Source organism: Schistocerca nitens, chromosome 1, assembly GCF_023898315.1.
Source record: "Schistocerca nitens isolate TAMUIC-IGC-003100 chromosome 1, iqSchNite1.1, whole genome shotgun sequence".
Classification (NCBI taxonomy): Eukaryota; Metazoa; Arthropoda; class Insecta; order Orthoptera; family Acrididae; genus Schistocerca; species Schistocerca nitens.
The window spans coordinates 981475359-981494124 of NC_064614.1; positions in this window are offsets into that span (position 1 = coordinate 981475359).

Below are 18766 nucleotides of genomic sequence, written 5' to 3' on the forward strand. Positions count from 1 at the left end.
GATGGTGTTTAGCTTTGGTACCATGTGACAGGCGAAAATGATTAGAGAGGCTATATGTAAGGAAAGTGTCACACCATCTCGGATACAGGCTCATGTGGAGATAGAATACCACTATTTTTGTTGCTGGATTATCTTAATTGAGATTATTTGCGCACTGTTTATTAATATGTAAATTTTGTGATATTGTACAAGTTTACTGCATTGAGACGAAGACTATAATTTAATAAGTGGAACGAATCTGGAGTACACGTCTAGAAGCCAAGAGTTAAACAGTTGCACTGAGAGAAAGAAAAAGAAAAGGTCGTATACTTCAGAGAAAATGGCCGCATCGAGAGCTACATGGCAGCCGGTTTTCCACAATGATCCGCTAAGGGAGAACAACGGTGAAATTTCGCTTCTATATATTTATTACACAAGGAGGGATCATTGTCTTACTTTTGGTTTCGAGTTTGTTTGGAGTTGTCGTTATATCTTTTGATAAAACCACGAAGGTGAACTGTTGTGCGTGATTGAGTAATCCTCAAGGAACGTGATATTCCTGCTAATAGAGTTCTATGCAGTAACTCCTAATGTGTTTTAGTTAAAATGTTTGCGGTATTATGGCAACTACATTTCTTTCAGTTGTACTTATAATAAAGAAAAGTCTTTAGAAAATTAACATCGGTAACCCTATATGTGATGCTAACCTTTCTTTTACGAAGATGTAAAGTTGCATTGTAAGAAAAAGCGGAGGCGACTTGTTTGGTGACACAACGATCGAGCACCATAGGCGCTTTATTATTAATTTTATTATGAGAAAGCCGAACCTATATCTTAATTCGAAGTCCAATTAGCTTTTCATGAAATAATCTCTTTTCTATGAACATTAACTACGTACACGGTCATTCGTCACAAAGCGCACGGTTAACCAACAATGACGATTTTGACCTGATTTTAATTGTCATTGAAGTTATTGAAGCCAATGAAATTGATTTTGATGAAAGTTAAAATAACCAGGATTTACAACAATTTTACAGGCAAAATGACAGTAAATACATTCCCAACTCCGGACTTTTTACTGCCTTTGAAGTGAGTCCTTTTGTCTGAGACTTCATGATGTAAATGAACAGGAAACCTAATAAGATAATACGATAGAAACCAATTTATTGTCTAATGGATACAGGGAGGTTTTTGGCTTGGGGTTAGATCACGTCGAGCCTTGTTTTCTTACCCATTTACCCATATACTTCAAATCTCGGTTGTGGTCGAATGCAGCTCATTTTTTTTTTTTTTCAATTTCGATTAAGAGAATAATATTTTTTCACAGAAGTAAAACAGAAATCGGGTCTTAAGTAATATTTTGTGTCATATAAATGATCGTTATCTAGTAATCACCAAAAGTGCTTCACGTACTAAGTGAATGGGCGTTAAAAGAGAATAATAATTTTTGAGCGGGAATTGTGCTGACCTGTTCCTATTATTACAAATTTACCAGAATTAACTTTAAAAGATAAAGAACTCTGCTGGAATTTGCCCTGTTATGTTAACTAGAAAAATCTTTTTTTTTCTTTTTTGAAAGGAAGCAAGGTAAGTTAGCCATACACGAACAATATAATCAAGGTATTATTTATGCTGACCAACAGCTTCAAATCACTTCTTAATTAAGCCCTCCAAAAGGAATGAAAAACCTCAATACCTAAATTACAGTACATGACAGGGTTAAAGACATCAGCAACAAATCCTTAGTACCGCTAAGATGTTTATCTACGAGCAGCGCCGTATCTCATGAGGAACAGTAGCTGTTGTACAGAGGTGGCACTTACGGCGGAGTGAAAATTGCACCATTGTTGCTACCAAGAACAGTGAACGTATAAAACAAGAAAAACATTTTAAAAATTTAAAAAATTACTTTTCAAGAAAATTTCAAAAATCTGTTTTTGAACATTTTATTTATCGATAAAAACTGATTTTTCGTTAATCGGAGCTTAATCTGAGGCGTTATTTGTTCCGACTTTGGCAGAGAAACCAGAGTCATATAATAATTTATATTACTTTAGATGAAAAAGAATATAATAAAACGTAATATAACTATGAGGAAAAGGTCTTAAAACACTAATTTTTTTGATTATGAAGAGATTATCAAAAAAAAAATAAGAAAATACTGCTGAGATGCGAAAAATGAATGCTCACCATTGCATACTGAAAAAGGAAATTCATTAATTGATTTTACAAAGGTTACTCAAGTTACCATTGATTTGAAGTCTTTGGTATCTATTATAGGTCCGGGGACGTAAACAAGTTATCATTTTATGATTATATATGAGGGACAGTCAGATGAATATGAGAACAAAATTTCCAGTTGTGAATAGAACTCGCGCACTGAGGGAAGTACAATCATCCGCGAACAGAGAATATCGACCATTTTTTTTGCTATCGACGTTGATAGGTCTACTGGCAAGATATCGGTCCCAGAGATTCCAAGATTTTCGAGAATATTTTCATCTGAGTAATGTATATGTGATATAAAGTCATGTTGGAGGTAGGTGACCATTATTATAATAATAAGTAGGTCTCCATTCAGGCTGACTGGGTCGCAATGGCAAAACTCAAGCATGAGGCTAGGAATGACGTTATTGCACACATGACGCATTTCGGAACTTACCCACCACTAGATATGCAAAAGCGATTACTGGACATAGATACGGCTTTTCAATTCGTATGTGAGACAACCATTCGCAGACTAGTCTGCGCTTGTTTGGTTCATCATTGTAGAGCAACGGGAAGTACCCTACAGGTTTTGGTGAGTATCACAATACGTCACCCAAATGGCTATAACTTTTGGTTGTACTGACCTAGAAGCTTACATTTATTACACAGTCATTGCACCATGGTACTCAATATGTGGCATTAATTTCATCTTGAACGTCTACCCTCTCCTGAGGAAAAGGTTTTTCGACGGACAGATAGACAGAAAGACAGACGGACAACAAAGCTCCTATAAGAGCTCCGTTCTTACCGATTGAGGCACGGAATCTCAAAAAATAAGTAAAATGTTTATTATTTCAAACGTAATCGCCATAATTGTTAACATATTTATGCCACGGTGAAGCAAGACGGTCAATCCCTTCACAGAAAAATGTTTGCCGTTGCGTACGGAACCATGACTCGACAGAGTCGTGCACCTCTTCGTCCGAAACAAATCGATGGCTACGTAAGTCTTTCTTCAGGGCTCTAAAAATTTGAAAATCTCATAGGGAGAGGTCAACACGTAATCGAAGAGGTGCAAGGGCTTCTCAGTTAAACTTCTGTAGCGTACTCGGAACAATCCTGAAAACATGTGAGCTGGCCACAGAAGGATACGATGCTGCAGAAGTTACGCTGGGAAACACACATTCTCCATACAGTCCCGATCTCTTCCCGTGCGATTTCCGTAGTTTTGGACCTCTGAAGAAAGGTATTCGTGACCATCGGTATACTCTGGACGTAGAGGTGCATGCCTGGGTACCATCACGCTTCCGTAGGCAACACAGGATTCTTTTTGAGATTCTGTGCTATCTGAATTGTTATGTGGATTAACAAACAAGCAAAAATTGCGACACGGCGACGTCACACAGGGCACGACGAGGGAACGTCACAGGTAGCTACACTTTCACTGGAGACGAGGAGCTAGCTGGCGTCAGAAAGCAAAGAGGTAAGAACTCTCAACGATTGTGACTCGATATCACAACAAATGCTCACAATCGGTAATTTTTACTGATTCATTGCGTTCCTTTGGCCTTCTGTGCCTATCACAGGGGAACTTTAGACATGCTTAGAACTTTTATTTAAGGAATAGATCTGTAATAACGAAACATTCAATTATGAAATGCCCAATTGCAAATGACAATTACAATAGAGGAAACAATAATTGCAACAATAGTAAAAAATCGATGTCAGAATTCTTTATTTTTAATTTTTTTTATTTCAAAAGGGATGAGGGAAATTTATGAACCAACTTGTGCCCTTTGTCTAGAATTGTATGATAATGTCACGGGAAACCGAAACCAGCGTGTCTGTCAGGTAAACAAGTCTGAGCACTCTAAATATATTTTTTAACTTTTCAATTCATTTCAGTGTCTTAACATTAAGATAACAGACTCACATGGACTCTAAGTATTCGTACACGAACAACATTTTCCTACTTCCTCGTCCATATTAGTGATAGTTATCAAGACACAAGTGTACCTAGAGTACTAACGAAATTCCAATTAGATTTCCTATACTGAATACGCTGCGCAGATACCTACTTCTCTATCTCATATTTATAGAAAATTTCTTGCCCATTGAATAGCCCCACGAGACTGCAAAAGCTGAAAGATCATACGCACAAAATTATCAACCAATATCCCTGGCGTCCGTTGCAAAATCCTACATCATATTCTAAGCTCGCACAATATGACTTTAATGAAGGAACAGTAATTTCTTTCATCACGAATTCAGGAAAAACCACTCGTCTGATACACAGTTTTCTTTATTTCTCAAACAGTATTCGAGTCCTCCATCGTGCATGTGTGCATGTGTTGTCCTTACCGTAAGATACTCTAAGTTAGATTAAGTAGTGTGTAGGCCTAGGGAGCGATGACCTCAGCAGTTTGGTCCCATAGGAACTTAATACAAATTTCCGAATTCCACAAACAGTAGACGCAGGTAAACATGCAGATCTCGTCTTCCTATGCTTCCGAAAGATGTGCAGTACTGTGCTACATCGTCGGATAGTAATCAAGATGAGATCGTGCGGAATGTTTCCACCAATAAACGATTGCCGGAATGAATTTTCGACTAATAGTAGTACGTTATACTGTGGGGCGAATGGTTCAAGGAATTGAAAGTAACATCTTGAGTGCCTCAATAAAGCACAGTAAAAACTCTGATGTTTTTGTTAAACAGAAGCGATTTATCAGGTAGGAACAGCAACATTAAAAGTTAGCTAGCGCACAGTAACGTTAGCTAGCAGGGGAGTCTCGCTGTTTGGGGTTATCGTAAGGAAATGCAGAAAGACTTTAACAATATTTCGCCTTGCACGGAATGGCAGCTGTCGTTAAATGTGAATAATGCAAGGTAATACCAATAACAATCAGAAAGAACGCGACTGTAATAGATTACAGACGACTGCGAATAACTTAAGCAAGTCACATTGTATAAACATTTAGGGATAGTACTAAAAAGTTACAAGAAATGTAATGGACTCCTTAAGTCTCTCGTAGGGGAGGCGAAATGAAGAATTGAATTTGTAGAAATGTTATTGGAAAGTGCAGTGTATATGTAAAGAAATGCGCATACACAACGCTGATGTGACCAATTATAAATTACAGCCTACATTACTGAGAATCATTCGAATAGACACCACAGCGAACTTTGAAAGGATTCAGAGATGTGCGGCTAGGTTTGTAACGGTCGGTGTATCCCGCACGAAAGTGTAACAGAGATGGGAATCTTTACAAGAAAGGCCTTTCGGGTGCATTTAAAGAGCAGGTATTCGAGTAAGGTTAGGCGAAAATTCTGGTGCTGCCATCGCATATCCCATTTAGGGATATTCTTACTTTGACGTTTTCACTGGGTTCGTTTTAGGTTGGGGATGACCTTAGTACCCAGTACATTTTATCGTAGACACTCGCACATTCGTGAGTCAGAAGTTTTAAGTACTGGATATAAATGTTGGGAATGGCTTTAACCGGTTTATGTGGAACCTTAATCTTTTGACTAAGTCAGACACAGACCTTATCGCTTTTGTCTGTCCGTTTCTTGGCTTGGCTGAATTTCTGATAAGCCGTTTTATTCCTTTGCAAACAGTGAAACACCTTAAGATGCAGATTTAATTTGCAAAATCGGTCGTCTTCTCCAATTTGGAATTCTACTAGTCGCAGCGGTCTTGTTTATTCAAATCATGGAATATTTCGGTTGTGGTTGCCCTACATACTAAGTAGTGTATCATGCGAATGGCCGACCAGCGTCGCCGTTTCCGTTGGTGCCGGTTCGTAACAATCTGCCCTTTGTCCTTGTCGCTTATGTCAGTGGGTTTCTCGATTTGCGGTGCGTATCTTAGCTAAAATACTTCCCTATTGAAGATAATTCTTGTTTATTGTCCCGTCTCAATTGCACATTTTTGGCTAGTTACATGTTTCGATCCCTCTGGATCACCTTCGGATCTAAAATAAAGTGAGACTAAATATGTTCCATCTAATATTTTAACAATAAGTAGAAAAAGAAAGAACTGTAAATAAATGCGTCAGCAACCTATCCAATCAGAAACACATATTAGAGTACTATGTTTTAAATAGGTTTACGAGTATGTTAGAGGCAGGAGAGGGGGGAGGGAAGGGGAAATGGAGTGAGTCTGACTGGGGGAGGGGAAAGGAAGTAGGGAGGGGGTGGTGTGGATGTCATAAGTGTAACAAAAGCGTCGTGCTAAAACTATAGAACGTACAGTTATATAAAACTTCTCGTTGAAACACTAATAGGGTAGAAGACTGTTACATTTTACATATTACATGCCCATTATGTGTATACCTGAAACATATAGAGGTGTAAGTCGAACATCGGCCATGTCGACTATAGTAATTATAATACATATACAGTGCTTCATTTGTGGAAGCAGTGGTGCACTCCTACTCCAGCGAATGGCAGGTTTAGGCGGTGTTAACAGGGCGTATGTCCATTTATCGTTGCCTAAATCGACCTTGGGCTTCAGCCTTTCTTCTACAAATGAACTGCTACCTCCAACGTCAAAAACGAAGTGACTAAGTTACAGGACTGACGTCTGGCAGAATCAGGTTAAAATTCCAATTTGACCATCAATGTTTAGGCTCTTCCCTGATTTCCTTGAGGCAAATGGCAAAACAGCAAACGGGGAGGATACCCTAATACTGGCAACAGAGGCATAAGGGGGTAAGAGGAAACGAGCGAGTTTATATAGCAGCCACAGACACTGTTGAACTAGAAGGTCCTGTACAATGGAGTGGAAGAACCTGGTCTTGAACTGAAGATTGTGAAAACCAATGACGGAACCTTCGTCCAGTTACCAAGATGGGATGAAGACTCCTTGTTGCAGCACAAGGACACTCGTTGCAGTGCCTATCGCGTAAGAATACCCCTACACCATATTTTAATATCGCGAATTTTATACACTCCTGGAAATGGAAAAAAGAACACATTGACACCGGTGTGTCAGACCCACCATACTTGCTCCGGACACTGCGAGAGGGCTGTACAAGCAATGATCACACGCACGGCACAGCGGACACACCAGGAACCGCGGTGTTGGCCGTCGAATGGCGCTAGCTGCGCAGCATTTGTGCACCGCCGCCGTCAGTGTCAGCCAGTTTGCCGTGGCATACGGAGCTCCATCGCAGTCTTTAACACTGGTAGCATGCCGCGACAGCGTGGACGTGAACCGTATGTGCAGTTGACGGACTTTGAGCGAGGGCGTATAGTGGGCATGCGGGAGGCCGGGTGGACGTACCGCCGAATTGCTCAACATGTGGGGCGTGAGGTCTCCACAGTACATCGATGTTGTCGCCAGTGGTCGGCGGAAGGTGCACGTGCCCGTCGACCTGGGACCGGACCGCAGCGACGCACGGATGCACGCCAAGACCGTAGGATCCTACGCAGTGCCGTAGGGGACCGCACCGCCACTTCCCAGCAAATTAGGGACACTGTTGCTCCTGGGGTATCGGCGAGGACCATTCGCAACCGTCTCCATGAAGCTGGGCTACGGTCCCGCACACCGTTAGGCCGTCTTCCGCTCACGCCCCAACATCGTGCAGCCCGCCTCCAGTGGTGTCGCGAGAGGCGTGAATGGAGGGACGAATGGAGACGTGTCGTCTTCAGCGATGAGAGTCGCTTCTGCCTTGGTGCCAATGATGGTCGTATGCGTGTTTGGCGCCGTGCAGGTGAGCGCCACAATCAGGACTGCATACGACCGAGGCACACAGGGCCAACACCCGGCATCATGGTGTGGGGAGCGATCTCCTACACTGGCCGTACACCACTGGTGATCGTCGAGGGGACACTGAATAGTGCACGGTACATCCAAACCGTCATCGATCCCATCGTTCTACCATTCCTAGACCGGCAAGGGAACTTGCTGTTCCAACAGGACAATGCACGTCCGCATGTATCCCGTGCCACCCAACGTGCTCTTCAAGGTGTAAGTCAACTACCCTGGCCAGCTAGATCTCCGGATCTGTCCCCATTGAGCATGTTTGGGACTGGATGAAGCGTCGTCTCACGCGGTCTGCACGTCCAGCACGAACGCTGGTCCAACTGAGGCGCCAGGTGGAAATGGCATGGCAAGCCGTTCCACAGGACTACATCCAGCATCTCTACGATCGTCTCCATGGGAGAATAGCAGCCTGCATTGCTGCGAAAGGTGGATATACACTGTACTAGTGCCGACATTGTGCATGCTCTGTTGCCTGTGTCTATGTGCCTGTGGTTCTATCAGTGTGATCATGTGATGTATCTGACCCCAGGAATGTGTCAATAAAGTTTCCCCTTCCTGGGACAATGAATTCACGGTGTTCTTATTTCAATTTCCAGGAGTGTATTTTGTCGAGGGGTCAGTTGTTAAATTCAAGTGAGAAGCTGCCATCTGTATTATCTGATGACGAGGGAAGTATGGTATGCATATTTTCTGGACTCCTGACTGAGCTATTGGAGTACACTAGCCATTAGAATTTAGCAGTATTGGAGCAAGGCAGGCCTTAGTCCAAAGTACCGTTGTCCAAGTTGGAAGCGATGACGTCAGCCAGGATGGCGGCTGTGACGCCAATCAAGATGGCGGATTTTGGCGGGAAGTTTGAATTTTGGCAGGAATGTACAACGCCCACCTCCGCCAGAAAAAAGGGCCGAAGTTCAAATTCCAACATGATAATGTGTCACACCACACTTATCTCTACTAAGCAAAGAAAATGGCGGGGAAAAATGACTTGTCTTTATTATTTAACCAATTTCAAGCAGTTGTGATCTCCACAGGGTCTGGCCTCCAACTGGCTCACTTCATATCGTTGCAGGGCACTGTCCTGACGTCAGATCATTATGCAAGTAACGTTATTCCAAACGGCCATACCTAGTGTGTTCACCATGAGATCCAGAGCCCAACTGGCTTACTTCATATTGGTGCCACCAGAGGGCACTCTTCTGATGTCAGTCAGGGCGCAAGTACCAGTATTCAAGATGACAGCATCCAGTGTGTTCACCGCGACCTCCAGAGCTCAACTGACATAGTTCATATCGTGGCCACCAGAGGGGCACTACCATGAAGGCAGGTGATGACTCAAGATCGTCTGCTCTCTCTTGCACCCGCACTTTATAACCGGACTTGTGCTGTGCCAGCGGCCCGTGAGCGCCCGCTGACATCACAGCCTCAAGCCAGCACCTTTATACTCGCGCCGGACATAGTCTTCTGTAAATATGCTAACCAATTTAACTGAACACAAGTGACAGCAACATCGCTCATCTTCCCTAACAATTACCTAAGTACTTAATTCCATTTCAATTTTAATAGTATTCAATAAGTCAATTTACAAGTTCAATATTCGATGATCAAATGAGAAGTTCCACGTTTTCCTACTATCAGCACCGTGTTCATTCATGACCTAGCACACCCCACCCTTAGAAAGCTGCACTCCTATTGGCTACTACACTAGTCACGTAATTTGACTTCATAAAACCTAGTACTTGGTATCAATTTTCACCAATGCCACACCCATGTGGACTGGGATTCAAATAGTTAAATTCTCCACCATGATCCTCAACCTAGACCACGCCCCCTTAGTAACCCATGTTGGCGGGCTAACAAACACATGAAAAATCATATTTCCAACTGTGAATACCGATCTCGCTGATCTAACATACTCCAAATCATCCATGTAATTTACAAGCCAACTAAGGTCTTTCCCATGTCTAGAGAACAGGCAAACTTGTCTTCCACATGCCAGATGCACCTCCAGACACAATCTTCTCAAATTTCCACTTGATCACGAAAGCCTCCCATCTTACGATCACAATCTCAATTGAACGTCATTCGACAATGAGCAAAGTATGGTAAATACATCCTACCGAAGGTGGTAGCTCTGGAAATTGAAATATTTATACCTGCATTACGACTGGACATACTATTCCCCTTGCTATCACAGAACCCCAAGTCAAATCCATACCTTCTCTACAACAGGGCATAGTCATCTCCCTTCCACAAACACATACTTTATAAACCTAATTCTCAAATACATACATATCACGCACCCCACTGCTACTACTGAGTATAAAAGTTCGTCAATAAATCATTGCCTACGATACTAAATAATACTCACGACGGGTGTGCATGTTCCTTAGGTTCTTCTTGCGAGTCCCACCACAGTGTCATAGAAAGAGAGACGTAATCGACCATATGTGAGGCTTGCATATACGTAAACTTGCAGAAAACAGGGCAAACGCTCTCCGAATGTGGAGATGACTGGAAACAGTCGAGTACAGTTTTATATTACGCCTCCCAATCAGTGCATCTGGGCTAGGTGTTGGCGGCTGTGCTACATTTACAGGCAAATTTAGAAGACAGAACGAGGTTATTATGTCATGATCGGATGGATTGGTGTGACCTAAAATCGATATAATTTCGAAAATTGACGTCGGAATAGGTATAAATTGACAGAAAATCAACCGAAGTGCTGTGAAATTGAGGAAGTACTTGGGCATCTTCCGGTTCGCGCCAAACAATTTGTACATGGGAGCAAGTATGCAGCAACAGGAGGATTCTAGGAAAATGTCGACATCGAACGAATGGGTTCAGGGAGGTAGAGCACAGTGCCGCTGTGCGTCATTGTACCAGCATTGGTGCCTAGTTGACTTCTAAATGGGATGAGCTTTTATAGTTCGTAATTTTTCCCTGTTGGGTTGTAGAGAATAAGGGTGATAGCATGTTGGGCTGACTGATTTGAATGGGCGCTGATCTGTAGTACTTGTATGTAGTTTGGGGACGTGCCATATTGGGTGCATTTCCGCCGAATGGTCGAAACATGGTCCTGTTGCACTAACTAAAGTCGTTCTGTTTCTACATGGGTTGCAGAAGGTGGTGGATATGTCTTCCTCCGACTTTTGCTCAGTTCCGTCTTAAATTGGAACGATCACATGCGGAAAGCTGTAGAAATGGGAGCAGTTGCAAGATGAGTAGGGTGTGACAAGGCATGTTTTAATTTTACTGTAGCAGATAGATCCGAAGAAAGGTGACTCGTTTAGTGATATGAGAGTACCTGAAATATGATTCACTTGTGGCTGTGAGCCTATGCATGTGCTTGAATGGAAAGATCTGATTCCAAATGATGGACATAATTTCTAACATATAGCATAACACTAGAGATCTGAGAAGCTAGTGTAAATTTTTCTTCTTACGACCTCAATCAGCACATTATCTACTACTACTGTTTGTGCTGCTTCTCAACGAGTCATGGCCTATAACTCTGCGGATATATCGTGGAACCTTTGATATGGTCTCGAGACAGAATGCACTGCAAATAATAAAGAATTGTGTAGTTGGGGTCGATGTGACGGAGTCGCAAATACCGCTTACATTCCACATTTCGTAGCCGAATCACTTTCAAAGTTCATTGTTTTTATCCCAAGGTTTCTTCGTGGGCATACATATTCCTACAATCTGGTCACTGTATTTGTCCCAAAAAAAGAAAGCTACCTCATTCAGAAGTAATGTCGTACCACCATTTGTAAAGCGGGTATAGCTTTTAACATGGATACTTGTGTGCACCAGTAAAACAAAGAGCACTTGAGGGTAACATGCAGTAGTTGTTTGGATGGCTTTTTTTCCCTTAACATCTGGTCGAAAACGTCTCTCTTTCTATGACACTGTGGTAGGACTCGCAAGAAGAACCTAAGGGACATGCACACTCATCGGTGATTTTGGGTCAGTATTATTTAGTATAGTAGGCAATGATTTATTGATGAACGTTTATACTTAGTAGTAGTGGTGGGTGCATGATAGCTACGTATTTGGGAATTAGGCTCATAAAGTACGTGTTTGTGGAAGGGTGGTGACTATTCCCTGCTGTAGGGAAGGTATTGATTTGACTTGGAGTACTGTGATAGCAAGGGGAATAGTATGTCCAGTCATAAGGTAGGCACAGATATTTCAACTTCCAGAGCCACCGCCTTTGGTAGGGTGTATTTATGATACTTGGCTCATTGTCAAATGACGTTCAATTGAGTTCGCGATCGTAAGATGGATGGCTTTCGTGATCAAGTGGAAATTTGAAAAGATTGTGTATGGAGATGCGTTTGTGCTGGGCCGTTATTCCCTCCCATGTGAATTGTTCGGTTGACTGCTTCTGAACATTTCGCGTCTTTATTTAGTTGAGAGAAGATCGATTGTGGTGTGTGCATCTGGCATGTGGAAGATAAGTTTGCCTGTTCTCTAGACATGGGAAAGACCTTATTTGGCTTGTAAATTATATGAATGATTTGGAGTATATTAGATCAGGAGATCAGTATCCGCGGGTGGAAATATGATTTTTTATGTGTTTATTTGTAGTTAGTCAATGGTCTAGAGCATGCCCCACATAGCTAAAGTTTCGTGTTTGTAGAGAAATCATTTCGAGTCTATATGTAGGGAATTATGTTGCGTTAGTGATCGGTAGGACGCCGCCTAATGCTTGATATGGAGAAGTATAGCGAAAATGGTATAACATTATGGTGAAAATACGTGTGTTCTTGTAATCGTCGAGTCCAGAGATGTGCATAGAAAAGCGAGCAGGCAAGGACAGAAACGCAGAGACAGTAACGCGTTTGTGTCGAGGGGAAACGATCGTGAATTTGTAGAACAGTTTTGAGAGCAACCTCGGCCTGCTGATGTAAAAGTGGTGATTTTGTATGGTGGGGGATATGAAGTGTATGGTTACTACATCGACACTGTACTCGGTGATATATTGCTGGGATGGTGATCGGTTTCACACTCTAATATTCTTGCAAATCTGGTATGTATTTGATGATCTGTAGACAATTTTGCGGGGTTTAGTTATTGGTGCGAAATAGTGATCAGTGGAAAGTAGTTTATTACCGCTGAATGTTGCATCTGTAGAAAGAAAGAAAAGGCTGATGGTGCTTCCCTAGGACTGGGGAGCATTGTAACATATATAGCTGGTGTGAGTGTAGGCGTACGATAATGTTTTTTTGGTTGCTGTATAGATATAAAAATAACTGCACTGTTTGTCTAAAATGTGTATATATTGTATGGTAAAGTTAGTGTGGCTTACATTGTGTAAAATGTGTACATATTGCATTGTAAAGATAGTATGGTTTATGTTATGGCATGACTAGAGACGATGACTATGTGCCCTATCGTGAGGGACGTATAAATTGAGCAGATTGATAGCGACGAGGGTATGAGATAGACTTTTCAAGTGGAAAATTATATCGTTATAGATAGTGAAGCACAGTCGTAAATATCTTCCCAGCTTGCAATATTCTTGAGAGTCTGGTATGTATTTGATAATGTGGAGAGAATTTTGCACATTTAACTGTCAATGCAATTTAGCGATCTGTGTAAAATAACCACTGAAAGTCTGAGAAAGAATAGGTGGATGGTGCTTCGATACTGGCAGCATAAGTAATTCGCCATGTAAATTCGATAAGAGCGAATCGGAATGCTCGATTCATTCACATCGCTTGTGCTGGGATATAGGAGTCTCTACAGAGTAGAGGGAACGTTTGCGTATATTGAAATCTCGAAGAGTAAGACGTTTGGAGCGCTGGGAAGATTGCATTCGGCGTTATTTTTGTAAACAGGTTCTGTTAAGATAAGAATTTCCGTGCATAGAAGCTGAGGCATGAAGAAAGCGAGGTTTAACTATTTCTGGAACAGAATACAATTGCTGAGAGTTTGACTTGGCTGTTATTTTTTACAAAGAGATTTGATGTAAAAATAACATTGGGAGTGTTGTTAGATGCGTTTGCAAGTATGTGAATGCACTTGGTGGTGTTGTGTCAGTCACGCTGGGTAGTTAAGTATGGTTAAACAAGTGTGTCATGTCATGCTAGGAGCAATTCACCCTGTGCTATTGTGTCATAAGCAGTAAAGACATCTGCTGCTTGGAGGTGTATTGCTTATGGGGGCTGCGCCTTGGAATTCTGTGACGTCAGTATAACGGTGACGGTATAGACCCGACCTTCACCTGCTTTCAGCAGCAGCAGCTCGGGGCTGTGACGGATCCTCGTTCTGAATGGATGTCTGTGTGTACTTTAACAGCTGATGGCCGCATCGACCGCAAGCATGTGGACCAGCTTCTAGCATTCGTGCATTGTAAATACACTCCTGGAAATTGAAATAAGAACACCGTGAATTCATTGTCCCAGGAAGGGGAAACTCTATTGACACATTCCTGGGGTCAGATACATCACATGATCACACTGACAGAACCACAGGCACATAGACACAGGCAACAGAGCATGCACAATGTCGGCACTAGTACAGTGTATATCCACCTTTCGCAGCAATGCAGGCTGCTATTCTCCCATGGAGACGATCGTAGAGATGCTGGATGTAGTCCTGTGGAACGGCTTGCCATGCCATTTCCACCTGGCGCCTCAGTTGGACCAGCGTTCGTGCTGGACGTGCAGACCGCGTGAGACGACGCTTCATCCAGTCCCAAACATGCTCAATGGGGGACAGATCCGGAGATCTTGCTGGCCAGGGTAGTTGACTTACACCTTCTAGAGCACGTTGGGTGGCACGGGATACATGCGGACGTGCATTGTCCTGTTGGAACAGCAAGTTCCCTTGCCGGTCTAGGAATGGTAGAACGATGTGTTCGATGACGGTTTGGATGTACCGTGCACTATTCAGTGTCCCCTCGACGATCACCAGTGGTGTACGGCCAGTGTAGGAGATCGCTCCCCACACCATGATGCCGGGTGTTGGCCCTGTGTGCCTCGGTCGTATGCAGTCCTGATTGTGGCGCTCACCTGCACGGCGCCAAACACGCATACGACCATCATTGGCACCAAGGCAGAAGCGACTCTCATCGCTGAAGACGACACGTCTCCATTCGTCCCTCCATTCACGCCTCTCGCGACACCACTGGAGGCGGGCTGCACGATGTTGGGGCGTGAGCGGAAGACGGCCTAACGGTGTGCGGGACCGTAGCCCAGCTTCATGGAGACGGTTGCGAATGGTCCTCGCCGATACCCCAGGAGCAACAGTGTCCCTAATTTGCTGGGAAGTGGCGGTGCGGTCCCCTACGGCACTGCGTAGGATCCTACGGTCTTGGCGTGCATCCGTGCGTCGCTGCGGTCCGGTCCCAGGTCGACGGGCACGTGCACCTTCCGCCGACCACTGGCGACAACATCGATGTACTGTGGAGACCTCACGCCCCACGTGTTGAGCAATTCGGCGGTACGTCCACCCGGCCTCCCGCATGCCCACTATTCGCCCTCGCTCAAAGTCCGTCAACTGCACATACGGTTCACGTCCACGCTGTCGCGGCATGCTACCAGTGTTAAAGACTGCGATGGAGCTCCGTATGCCACGGCAAACTGGCTGACACTGACGGCGGCGGTGCACAAATGCTGCGCAGCTAGCGCCATTCGACGGCCAACACCGCGGTTCCTGGTGTGTCCGCTGTGCCGTGCGTGTGATCATTGCTTGTACAGCCTCTCGCAGTGTCCGGAGCAAGTATGGTGGGTCTGACACACCGGTGTCAATGTGTTCTTTTTTCCATTTCCAGGAGTGTATGTCTTCACTCCCGTCTGATCGTGTCATCATCAACATCTAGGTGAACACATATTGCTATAGCAATTTCTCTAGTGTCAAGTATGAAAAGAGGCAACGGCCTTGCCGCAGTGGCTACACTGGTTCCCATGAGATCACCGAAGTTAAGCGCTGTCAGGCGTGGTCGGCACTTGGATGGGTGACCATCCTGGCCGCCATGCGCTGTTGCCATTTTTCGGGGTGCACTCAGCCTCGTGATGACAATTGAAGAGCTACTCGACCGAATAGTAGCGTCTTCAGTCAAAATACCATCATAACGACCGGGAGAGCGGTGTGCTGACCACTCGCCCCTACTATCTGCATCCTCCACTGAGGATGACACGGCGGTCGGATGGTACCGAAAAATATGAAAAGGGATGTATCCGCCTCATGCCTGTGGGAAGCTGTGTGTGGTTTGACAGCTAACAGATGCGTCACTTGGCTGGGCTGTCTGTGGGCAATGACTGAGTTATTTCGTGAGCATGTCTGTAGGCTGTGCTGTGCGCTATTTGGACAGATTACGAGTACTGAGCATGTCTACACATCACTGTGAAGCATTATTTAGGAGCAGTTTGCAGGTCTGTACTGAAATTAGGAGTTGTTTGCATGTCTTTAAACTGTGTATTGTGATCCCAAGCACATCAAGGCCAGTAGTATTTTGTATTAGTGTGATAAATATACTAGATCGCTAAATAAAATGTTCGAAAATAAATAGAGTACACTCCTTCCTTACTCTCCTCAGGAGCCTAGCGCAGCCTGAGTAATTTTAGCATAATTCTCGCCCCTACAGACCACCATCTGGGATTAGGCCATAGGAGGGATGACAGTACGATCTGATGGCAGTAATGTGTACTATGTCAGTTGGACAGTAAATCTCGTGGTGGAGACACTACCTGCAAAATAAAGACTTGTGTTCAGATCTGTTTTCCCGCCATTTCACCCCACCATCTTGGATGACATCATGCACTGTGCACATTAGTACACGTTAGTGGACGATAGCCCGACAACATGGGCTGGTGGGAGGATGTGGTGGTCGGTTGAGGATCGTGGTGGAGACTTTAACTATTTGATATCAAGTCCAGGTCAGTGTGGCATTATAGAAAATTAATTCCAAGTCCTAGGTTCTATGAAGTCGTATCACATGGATAACGTAGTAGCCAATAGGAGTGATAGAGAGAGTCGTTTGCTCGCCATTTCACCCCACCATCTTGGATAACATCTTGTGCTGTGTACGTTAGTAGAGTTTAGTACAGGTTAGCTCACCAACATGGGTCGGTAAGGGGCGTGGTGCTGGGTTGAGGATCTTGGTGGAGAATATAACTATTTGATTCCAAGTCCAGGTTGCTGTGGCATTGGTGAAAATTGATTGCATGTCAAAGGTTCTATGAAGTCGAATCATGTGACTAATGCACTAGCCAATAGGAGTAATTGAGAGAGTCGTTTTCCCGCCATTTCGCCCCACCATCTTGGATGACATCATGCACTGTGCACGTTAGTACACGTTAGTACAGGTTAGTGCATGTTAGCCCACCAAAATGGGTCAGTAATGGGACATGGTGCTAGGTTGAGGACTGGGGTGGAGAATTTAACTATTTGATTCCCAGTCCACATGGTTGTGGCATTGGTGAAAATTGATTCCAAGTACTAGGTTTTATGAAGTCAAATTACGTGACTAGTGCAGTAGCCAATAGGAGTGCAGCTTTCTATGGGTTGGGGGTGCTAGGTCATGAATGAACACCGTGCTGATAGTGAGAAAATGTGGAACTTCTCATTTGATCATCGAATATTGAACTTGTAAATTGACTTATTGAATATGATTAATATTGAATTGGAATTAAGTACTTAGGTAATTGATAGGGTAGATGAGCGATGTTGCTGTCACTTGTGTTTGGTTAAATTGGTTAGCATATTTATAGAAGACTATGTCCGGCGCGAGTATAAAGGTGCTGGCTTGAGGCTGTGATGTGTGATGGATTATCATGTTGGAATTTGTACTTCGTGCCACTTTTATGGGAGAGGGGGGGGGGGCGTACCACTTCCCCACCGAAATTCAAACTTCCCGCAAAAATCCGCCATCTTGATTGACATCATAGCCGCCATCTTGGAATGCGCCATCGCCGCCATCATGGATAATGGTACTTTGGACTGAGGCCCACCTTGTTCCAATACTTTTAGCGTTTTCTGCTGTAGTTTTTTTAACCTATTCTACTGATCATTATTCCTAGATTTATCTTAAATTTCAATAGGTGACGTAATATGCATTTTATCATGAGGGTGAGTTTATGTACATACTCGTATGTAGGTGTGTTTATCCATGTAATGTAGGAATTGTAATGGAAATTTTAAGCGTTCACATTTAAACAATGGATTCCTATTCAGGAAGAAGGTGATTTAAATCCTCGTCCAGCCATTCAGATTTTGGTTAATGTGGTTTACCCACAACCAAATGCCAAGATTTCCTTCCTGAATCCCAACATTCGCCTCTTTTCTAACAGTCCTGACGTCGTCAAGACATAAAGTCCTATTTTTCTTCCTTCATTAGCAATGTCGATAAAGGCCTTGAGGTTCGAAAATCTTGTCTTCACCGACTAGGTTAACACCAGACGACTACATTAATGCCAAAAGGCTATATTAATGCCAAACGCAATGTATTACTTTTCATTGACTGGAAGAGCAGCCATCATAATGCTTTATGGGAAACAGGCAGAATGTAACAGAGCTAATAAACATATTACAGTGGATGAGGATGCTGACTTAAATGTTAAATAATAGTCCGCAGTTGTCACCGTGGATACATTTCATAAGTAAGATTTCATTGCGGGAACCAATGATATGAGTTTTCCATGCGCAGGATCATAATTTATTACTCTGAGCTTTTGAAAGAGGAGAAATACAGTTGATTGCTCTGACGAGCAACTAGACCTTGAATTATAGAGTCACGTCCATCTTTATGAATGTGGTGTGACTGATATTGCTTTCACGTCATCGTATCTCCTAATT